The following is a 10,458-nucleotide window of genomic DNA, read 5'->3' as shown; positions in this document are numbered from 1 at the left end:
AGCGTCTTCCACACTTTGCTATAGCACCCGTGTCTTCTGTGTTTCCTTCATGAGGTGACTTTCAAGCGGGGCCATGTCATAAGAACTAATTGTTATTAAATTGGAGCTAGGATTAAGTACAAGGCCAAACTTGATTCCTGGATCTATCCTTTTTTTCTGCCTCTGGATCACTTTAGAGACATTCTTGTTAAATTATGGTAGTCTCATCGATCATCTCCCTGGAGCATAAGGACCTTCTTTTATAGTGTCATTGATTAGCTCATGGTGCTAATTTTAAAACAGTAAAGTGAGACGGAGATTGACCAAGTGTAGGCTGACAACACATTGTAATACCTGGATTATTCATTTATACGAAATAAATCCATACGTGATTGGATGCTATTTGCACAATGGGAGTTGGTGGTCAAGCAAAACACACAATAATATTCACTGACAGTGTCAGTCACAGGTCTGTCAGAATAATATATAACTTAACACAGTAAGTAGGGCTTTGAAGTCATAAATAAGTGTCTGCCTATCAACAGTCCAATATTCTTGGTATAGATGTTTTCTGCTTCTTCACACACTACGTAGTTTCAGCCTTAACTCCTCAGGTTACAGGTGTGTTAAGGTAGAGTCTAGCTCACCTGGAGGGGTTTTTCATATCCTCCCTCCTGTGTGGCCTCTGTAGCGTGTTGTATGCCTTGAAGATTCAGGGTTCAATGTCTCCGTGTTCAATGGCACGTGACCTGGGTCCTCAGGGTGCGTACAGGAACTCAGATCAATGTGGCTTATTAGGTGCATATTACAAGGCATTCATTACCTCCCTTCCCCCACTTAGGATCCTTAAAAGTATTGTTAGTTGCTTTCCCAATTAGGAAGTTGGTCCTCCCCCTTTTCTACCAACAGACATGCACTTGCCTTCCAGATAGCTATTCTCCCGTCCTCCCCTTCTGATTTGACTTCCGGTCTCATCATTCTGACAGGAATGTCTGCCAGTCCGGGGGGACCTTGTGGAGAAACATTTATAGAGAGATTTCTTTGAAGGAAATTTCTCATCTAAATGTAAAGGCCTGAAAATCTCAAATCTGTGGGGCAGGTTGCAGGCTGAAGACCTCTGCTAGTTCATATGATTCCAAGGGCTAGCAAGTCCAAAATCTGTAGGTCGAGTGGCAAGTTCCTGTGACTCACAGCACTGCAAGGATCGGCAAATCCAAACTGCAGGTTAAGCTGTGGGGTGCATTCTTATGTCCCAACACATGGACATCAGTGATGAGAAAAATGCATGAGAGAGCGCATGCCTTGTTAGAATATCAGTTTAGACACTAGTAGGAGGTCACTCCTGTAGCTGACTGGTTGATCACATCCGGAAGACTTTTACTGTATATTGCACGATGGAGGAGCTAGCCGTCTGCCAAAGCACTAAAAGTCATATTCTAGCAGGTCGAAAAATATTATAATCATCACACCTGATATATGAAAGTAGACTGAGAAATTAAAGCCACGTAGAGGAAAGAGTGAAAACTGCTTTAAAAAAAAAGTAGAGAGAAATTTTCCCTATGAAATTTCCTTGAGTCCCTGGACATACCTCTGATCTTCCAGTCACATGTGCAAGTAAATTCTCAACTTTTGCTTAATCTAGCTTGAAATGAATTTATGTCACTTGCATCCAAAGTAGCTCTGATTACCACAGAGACCATAATTGCAAGTTTTTAATTCCTCTCTGAAACTGCTCCAAGTCTACCCCATTTAAAGCTTTATAGCTGTACACAATCTCTTAGAAAAATAAACCAGAAACTTCCTTTATTTTAAATACCAGATCTCTGGTGTTATTAACTCACTTGACCTGTGATAAAAATAAATTAATAAAATCACATCCACTGCCAATTAGGCAATTTTGACTTGTGGTGATCCAATAGGGCAGGATAGAAGTATCCTTATGGATTTCCAAGACTGTAACTCTTTTGTTGTTATTGCAAAATTCCATCAATTTAGTTTAATTTTCTTTGCTGTATTTTCCTCATTTTCTGCTATTTTTTTCTGTCAGTCGCGTATTCAACCCCTTCGTTGTTCTGGTTTGCATTTTGCTTAGGTCTTGCTTTTGCCTGTGAATCCTGACATACGTTGTACTAAAAGTGTCATAGGAGATGGTTTCTTCTACTTTCCCTTGAGGACTTTTGGCATTTTCACAGATATAAAGGTCATTGGAGGCTATGTGTGCCCTCTTCAGAACCAGATCCAATCTTGTCCAATTAAATCTGGGGGTTCTGAACCAGACTTCTTCAATGGGGACTTACAGCTTTGGGAGTGAATCTTCCCATTCGGTGCAATGATGTGCAGCACATACTCATTTGACTGATAGAGTGGGGCCTCTGAAGAATCAATGAGAAGACTCTTCAGTCTCTGTCATCTTCAGTCACATCAAAATCATTACCAGCAAATATGATCATGGGTTTTGTTCCCTCAGGACATTTACTGTTCTTAATATCTCTGAAAAAGACAGACTTCTTGATGCCTAATTCAATCATATCGAGCACATGGTAGTCTTGCATAGGACCCCACTACTAGATGATTTGCTTGCTTCTTCTGTGAGAGCCAAACAGGAATAACGAACAATCTGACTCCTTTGAGAAGTCCAGTGATGTCTGATCCTCACATGGCCTTGCAAAGTTCTTTTTTATTTTTACAGAATACATTATGGTTTTATCAATGAATACACATCTCTCAGGACTTGTGTCACTGTTACATTTGCATTTCCTCCTGTAATCAGCATGACATTTTTAGTGATTTCACTGAGTTTCAGCTTCCCAGACTGTAACTCTTTACAGGATTAGAAAGCCTCATCTTTCGACAATAGTGTACCAGGGTTCTTATGATACTAAGACAGTATTTCCAGGAAATACTTAAGATTACCAAAATACATACTAGATGAAGCAAGTGGAATTTAAAAAGTAGCTTCATTATAAACCATCCCAGAGGAAAAAATGGAGAATAAGATAAAGGATATTTGTGTCACTAACCATCAAGTATTGGCAAAGCTTTATATTTTGCCACATTACACAATGGAATTCACCTCACCTTTTGCCTTGGTGTAAATTCCGCCATGACTGGAGAAAAGTTCAAGGTTAGGAGTAGGGAAATGTACGACAGTGAAGATCACATCAATTTGGAATAATAAGGCTGAATTATTTTGTCCCAGTTCTGTCAATAGAATGTGAGGTGAATATGGGCAACTGATGCAAATTCTCCCTCGGTTCCTATTTAGCTAGTTCCTAAAAGAGTATAATGCTCAAGGTAGACTTATTTTATCCTAGTAAAACCAGGCCATTGTTTGCAAACCACCACCAGCAGCCATTTGCTTAACCACTGAATTTCTTCATTTTGAATTCTGTCTTTCACTTAGGGATAAGCCAGTTTTTATACTAGAACAGTAATTGCTAATAATACCATAATACTTTATGGTTTAAAATGTCTTTGTATGAACATCATTTCACCTAGTCTTCATAACCACATATTAAATTGCATTATTTTTGGAAGTCAACTGATATAGGTTGGAATCTTAGCACATGCGACCGAACTGAATTACGGAACCTCTTTGACCTTCGGGATACTCAATTGTAAACTAGAGGAAAATAATAGACCCATGCTTCTTAGAATGATTGTTGAGAGCTAAATGATATGTCTAAATCATTTACCATGGCCAGAATTTAATCCATGTGGTGAAGCTATGCAATAAATGGTAGCTAAAGTGATTGTTTTATAAATGAGAACACCAAGGTTCAGCATACAAAAGAAACAGTCAGAAGGTTTTGATAAATAAGAATTTTGATTCTAAGTGTTGTATCCCAGTCTACTTCTCTGCCTTCTCAGAAAAGCAGACCACAAAATGCTTCTTCACACTTTCTTTAATTTGATCTTTCCAGCAACACTAAGTGGTTTATGAAGAAAATTACTCTTTAGCTCTGTGGGGAAGTGAATTTTAATGGATGAGTTTTAATGGCTGTTCAAACTAATTGGAAAGATTGGCCAGCATCACAACCTTAACAAAGAAGGAAGTAGAGCAGAAATACAAAAGGAGAATGCACATGTAAACTGAGATGGTCTGGCCCGGGAAATACCAGGCTGATGACCTGAACGCAGGACAGAGCAGTGAACAGTATATGACTCACAGACACGCAAAGCTAACTTTCCTCTACCCTGAAACCCAAAGGTGCTTCCCTTATTTATTTACTTGGTTTTGTTGTCTTACTTACTTCTCCAAAAGTGTGGAAATGCCAAGACACCAAGAAGAACTATAGAAATATTTTTCTTATGCCCTCATCCCTCTACATACTCTGGAGGTTGCTCTTATTATTATCGCAAATAGTATTAATTAATACAATAACTGCCATTCCTCTGGTGTGTAATTTATGCCAAACATTCTGAAAGGCATTTTAGCTGTAATTCTTTTAACAGCCCAACACCATAGGTCTTACTATTCTTTTGTTACGGAAGAGAAATATTAGAAAAACTTTCTGGTTACCCAGTAGAGAGTGAGGGGCATGTGTGGATAAGACTCCCTATTACTTTGGAATTCTGTCTCTTTCTCTCTCTGGGATGGGGCTATTTTTTTGTTGGTGGTGAAATGTTTTGTTTTTGCATGGTTGCCAAATAAGTCTACAGTTACCCAGAATCTGTCCTAAAGTACCATAGTCAGCTGGTGCTTTGTGTTTTATCTAAATAGAATGTCCCCAGGTTCTATAGGCATCCCCATACCCCTTAGTTATGTTTGAGGCCTTGCATGAGATAACAGAAGTGTTCTGCGGTGTAGTGGTTACATGTTGGGCTGCTAATTCTCTCTAGAGAACCCTGTCCAACACACAAGGTCAGCAGTTTGAAAGCAGCAGCTGCCACTCTGGAGACAGAGCTTTCTATTTCCATAAAAACTTTCTACTCCAGTTATGATCTTGGAAACTCACAGGGGCAGTTCTCTTCTGTCGTATAGAGTCGCTGTGAGTCAGCATTCACTTGATGGCAGTGGGTAAATAAATGAAATAAAAATGTTAAGAGTCCCACGCTATGATTTTGGGGGTTCCCAAAATAGGGTACTCTCATTTCCTTCTGAGCTTTAGCTATGGCTCCCCCTTCTGGCTTGGTCCTGGGCAGCTCATATTTCTCTACACTCTTTCATTCTCTCTCCTTCATTCTCAATGGCTCTACTATTGCAAACTCTTGTGTGTCTCAGATTTGACTAAGGGCAAGGATGAAAGAAGGAGCTCTAATGGTGTATTGAGTTAGGTGTTGGCCTCCTAACCACAAGGGCCACAGTTCAAAACCACCAGGCACTCTACAGGAAAAAGATGGAGCTATCTGCTCTCTTAAAGATGTATTGCCTTGGAAACCTATAGCCGCAGCACTACCTCTATAGAGGCACTGCAGATCTGAATTGACTCAATGGCATTGAGAGATTGAGTAGGATGAAGGAGATGGATTATATCCCAGAACAAGAAATACCCCGAATTTTGAGCAGACATCAATAGTCTTCAAAACCCCACCTTTCACTGCCAAGAATAATCTAGTTCATGTAGTTCATGTGCCCACGTTTTCTACCGATCAGCCCCTGTGTAGATCTTCGTATCCATTAGTCCTGAAAATGCCAATGGCCAACCTAAAAGTTTTTGTTAAGTTATTGTGCTCACTTTTTGTTTATTTTCTTCAATCCATTGAGACAGTGGGGATTTATTGGTAAAAATTTCAACCCTCATGAGGGAGATCTGCGTCCATTCCTAGCCAATACAGGCTTTCATGTTGCTATAATACTAAACAGGTTTCAGAGGAGTCTACAGATTGAGTTAGACTAAAGAGAATGGTCTGTAAATCTACTTCCAAAAATTAACCAATCAAAACTTTATGGCTCACAATACTTCAATCACAACCCATTATGGTGATGGTGCAGGATCCAGCAGCATATTGCTCCATTGTGCATGAGCTGCAATGAGTTGGGGTATGACTCAACTGCAGCTAGCAACAATTTCTTTCCATCCCAGCCTCGGTCTTCTATTTTATCACCAATCAACACACCAAAGCAACTTCCAAAGAAAAAGAGATAAATTTTGTTTCTCCCCAGAGTGTAGAAGCGGTTGCCAGCTTTCCTCTTTACTTAATTGCATTTTGTTGTTCCAGCCACATTTACCTTACTGCTCAAGCATGGAGACTAGAGACTTCAGCCTATCTGTTAAAACTTACATTGTAATGAATGAGCTGGGAAGAAAATTTCAAATTGTGTTCTTCCGAAGGTGAAGAATCTGTCCCTCCTGGTATATTTCTACGAGCCCTCCTGAATATACTGGCAGTTCTCGTGTTGGGTGACTGTGAGAGGGAGGATAGACATATTTACAACGTTCAAATGATATTATGTTCCATCCTGAAATTTCCATCAGCCTAATGGTCTCCATCATCATTCCTGAATGCATTCTTCATTTATTATTCACCAAATATATTTTGTGAAATTCAAAATGTCACAGGTGCCATTAAGTACCATTAACTTAACAGTCAACAAAGGATTAAAAGTCTTTCTGACGGACAGAATTACAGAGTTCTGTTCTATGGGAACCTGAAAGAAGGACGCTACTAACTCTGGAGTCCAATGAAATACATCCAACAGCATATCGTCAAATTATGTCCTCCCTTTTATCCCCTTTGACTTTTTCCAGATAATCCGACCATACTGTGGTTTGAGGACTGTAGAAGCTGGACTTAGAATTCACATATATTAGTGCTCCAACCAGCGTGCATTGTTTTTGGAGAGAGGGGAGGAATGATATCCCTGGAACTGGCAGGATGGTTGTCCCAGTATTCTGCCCCAAGGACACGTGCTTGCATCATTCGTTTTCCATAGACAAATTCTAGTTGATGACCAAGTTTCATTGTGGAAGTGGCCAAGCTGATCGAGTGGAAAAACTCTAGTACTGACCATCAGGAGACTTAAATAGGATAAGTTCCAAGTCATCCAGTGACTGGGTAACAACAGTGAGACTGTTTCCTCCTTGATTAAACAAAATCTAAGATATAATGGTTGAATAAATACTACTCAGATAAGTGGGTATGGGAGGAGGAAGAAGCAGATCTATGCAGAGTTGACAAGTGCAAACACCTGGAAATAAGAAAGTTATAGTCTGTTCACAGAACAGCAAGTAACTCATCGTTTGCTGGGGCACAAGACGAAAAGGCAACTGATAAAAAAGGCGACTGGAAGATTGAAAGGTTTGATCTCATAAAGCGTCTCACTCAGCTAAACAGTGTAGATGTTGTTTCAAAAGCAATGATAGCCTAAAATATGGCGATGCTTTTGGAAATAGGTAAGTGTCAGAGATTTCACAGAGATCAAGTGCATAAAATCCAATGACTAATTCAATGTTGGATGTGAGGAGAGGGAGGGAAGCTAAGACCAGGGGTGTGTTGGGCTAAGTGTAGATGAGAGACTTCACTCTCATTGTTGATAATTTGTTCATTTCCCTCATTTGTAAAGTGAAGGGCTTGTATTTAAGGTGCTACAAAAGTTCTTTTTTACTCTAAAATTCCACAATCTATTGACTACTTTTACCTTTGCACAAAAACACATTTCCTTTTTTCCCTGAAATTTTATTTATTTTATATTTTAAATCATTTTATCGGAGGTTCTTACAGCTCTTATCACAATCCATCCATCGATTGTGTCAAGCACATTTGTACATATGTTGCCATAATAATTTTCAAACATTTTCTTTCTGCTGGAGCCCTTGGTATCAGTTCCTCATTTCCCCCTCCCCCACCCTTCCTCCCTCATGAACCCTTGATAGTTAGTAATTTATTTATACACACACACCCCATATCTTACACTGACCACTATCTCCCATCACCCACTTTTCTGATGTTTGTCCCTGGGGAGGGGAGTTATATGTAGATCATTGTAATCGGTTAAAAACGTCTTTTCTTTATCATTTTATTAGAGGCTTATACAAGTCTTACCACAATCCATACATACATCAATTGCGCAAAACCCATTTGTACATTCATTGCCCTCATCATTCTCAAAGCATTTGCTCTCTACTTAAGTCCCTGGCATCAGTTCCTCATTTCCCCTGCCTCCCTCATCACTCCCCCTCCCTCATGAACCCTTGATAATTTATAAATTATTATTTTGTCATATCTTACACTGTCTGACATCTCCCTTCACCCATTTTTCTATTGTCTGTCCCCCAGGGAGGAGGTTATATGTAGATCCTTATCATCAGTTTTCCCTTTCTACCCAACCCTTCCTCCACTTTCACCACTGGTCCTGAAAGGATCATCCGCCCTGGATTGCCTGAAAAACACATGTCTTAAAGAACTACTTTTTGTGCTGCCAAGTCATAATCTGAAGAGCCGTCAACTAAGCATCATCATACGGATATTTCACTATGATTTTGCAATTATGACAGAATTTCACAGTGAAAACTCTGTCTTTTATAATGTTCCTTTTGAATTGTCAGAAAATAAGGGTGATTGATATTGCAGATCTGAAAGTGATTAGCTGGATGGATGTAACGGGAACCAGAGTTGATGAGCAATTTTATATGAATAGTGAAACAGACTAAACAGCTGATTGGTGGGGAAAATGCAAAGAAGAAAGAAACATGCAATCTCTTTCTCTCTTCTGTGTGTTTGTGAAGACTTATTGGTTGCTCTGGCTTCAAGCACTAGATTTATCTTTCATGACATTTGAATTTCAGTGTTTTCTCTATGCTTAAAGTTTATTTGGTGAGTTAAAAAGCCCAGCAATAGCTGAGAGAGGAGATGAAACCAGATGAGAATCTGAACTGAAAACCAGTCCAGATGGTCATTATATTCCTCCTCAAACCAAACTTGACTCATCAGTTATAAACCAGAACTGAATGGAGAACAGATTTTCAGAAATAAACTATATAAGCCCATTGGAAATGGGCTGCTGGGTTCCTAGAGTTCTTTTGGCCTGAAAAACCTCAGCAGTACAACACAAGGCTCTAATTCAAATCTCTTATCTCCTTACAGACTGCTAGGAGTAAATATCTTTTCTTCTAAATACCATATTTGGAGTTGGTCATCATAATTTAGTTGTGACCACAGAAGACCATAGGAAGATATCAAACATTTTGAAAGACCTTGAGATAAAACTCCAAACTATTAGGGTCATTAATGAGGAAATTGGGACAAACCAGAGAACGTTGGTACAGGGAATAGATTATCAGAAATAGAGAAGGATATAAATACAGAGGAGTCACAAATAGACAAGTGGGACATACTGAAGCTAAATCAACTGTGTACATAGAAAGAATTCACCAAGAGAGTAATAAGAGAGCCCACAGACTGGGAAAACATCTTTAGCAATGGCATATCAGACAAAGGCCTTATTACTAAAATCTACAATACTTTGCAAGCTTTGAATAAGAGAAAAATTAACTGCCCACTAAGGAGGTGGGCAAAGGAATTGAACAGAAGTTTTACAGGGATAGAAATCAGAATGGCCAATAAAAATATGAGAAAATGTTCTCTATCATTAGCCATAAGAGAAATGCAAATTAAAACAATTATGAGATACCACCTAACACCCTCAATGACAGCCCAATTTAAAAAATCAGAAAGTAACAAGTGCTGGAGGGGCTGTGGTGAGATAGGAAATCTCATCCACTGTTGGTGGACCTATAGGTATGTACAGCCATTATGGAAATCGATTTGGTGATATCTAAAACAGATGAAGATTGAGCTACCATATGATCCAGCAATCCCCCTATTGGTTATATACCCAGAAGAGGCAAGAAACAAACCACGGCCAGACATCTGTGCTCCAATGTTCATCGCGGCACAGATCATAATTGCAAGGAGTTGGAAACAACCCAAATTTCCATCAACAGACGAATGGATCAAAAACTTTGGTACATTTATACAATGGAGTACTACACGTCCCTAAAATGCAGCAATGAACACATGAAGCACATTGCTGCATGGGAAGAATTGGAGGAAATCTTGCTGTGACATATATAAAGCACAAAAGGACAAGTACAACATGAGTCCACTGAGGTAAGCTTAAAAAAAAACAGGGCATAGGGGAAAACTACTGTATACATACACCCCTGGGGTGAGGTCCAGCAACTATGGCAGGGGCCAAACCCAATCCAAGGATACATACAGCAGCCAACTAAGGGGTAGGGAGAAATAAAGTAAAAAAAAAAAAGTCATGGGTAGGGACACTAACTCACCCCAACGGGGTGTATTGTTTATATCTCCACAAGAGAGCTTCAACCCAATGTGCCAAGATGGGAATACAACATACTGGCAGTACCAGGGAACCAATAGAGAGCTCTGCAGGACTGGCTCCAATCCCAACTATGTGGGCACCCCCCCCCCTTTCAGAAGAATGCATTTCAGAGGACAGCACTGGGGCTACAGCTTGGGGAGAGGGGCATGTCATATTAGAGCACACAGGAGAAACACAAAGTGATGGCG

The 10,458-nt window shown here is 39.7% G+C and overlaps 1 pseudogene; it reads right to left on the bottom strand.

Moving 5' to 3' along the window:
- Positions 1-1,965: 1,965 nt before the first annotated feature.
- Positions 1,966-3,084, bottom strand: LOC142458540 (ribosome production factor 2 homolog pseudogene; annotated as a pseudogene).
- Positions 3,085-10,458: the final 7,374 nt, after the last annotated feature.

This window comes from Tenrec ecaudatus, chromosome 10, assembly GCF_050624435.1.
Source record: "Tenrec ecaudatus isolate mTenEca1 chromosome 10, mTenEca1.hap1, whole genome shotgun sequence".
NCBI classification, from domain to species: domain Eukaryota; kingdom Metazoa; phylum Chordata; class Mammalia; order Afrosoricida; family Tenrecidae; genus Tenrec; species Tenrec ecaudatus.
The sequence above is the reverse complement of the archived record's forward strand: the minus strand, read 5'-3'. Positions and strand labels throughout refer to the sequence as shown.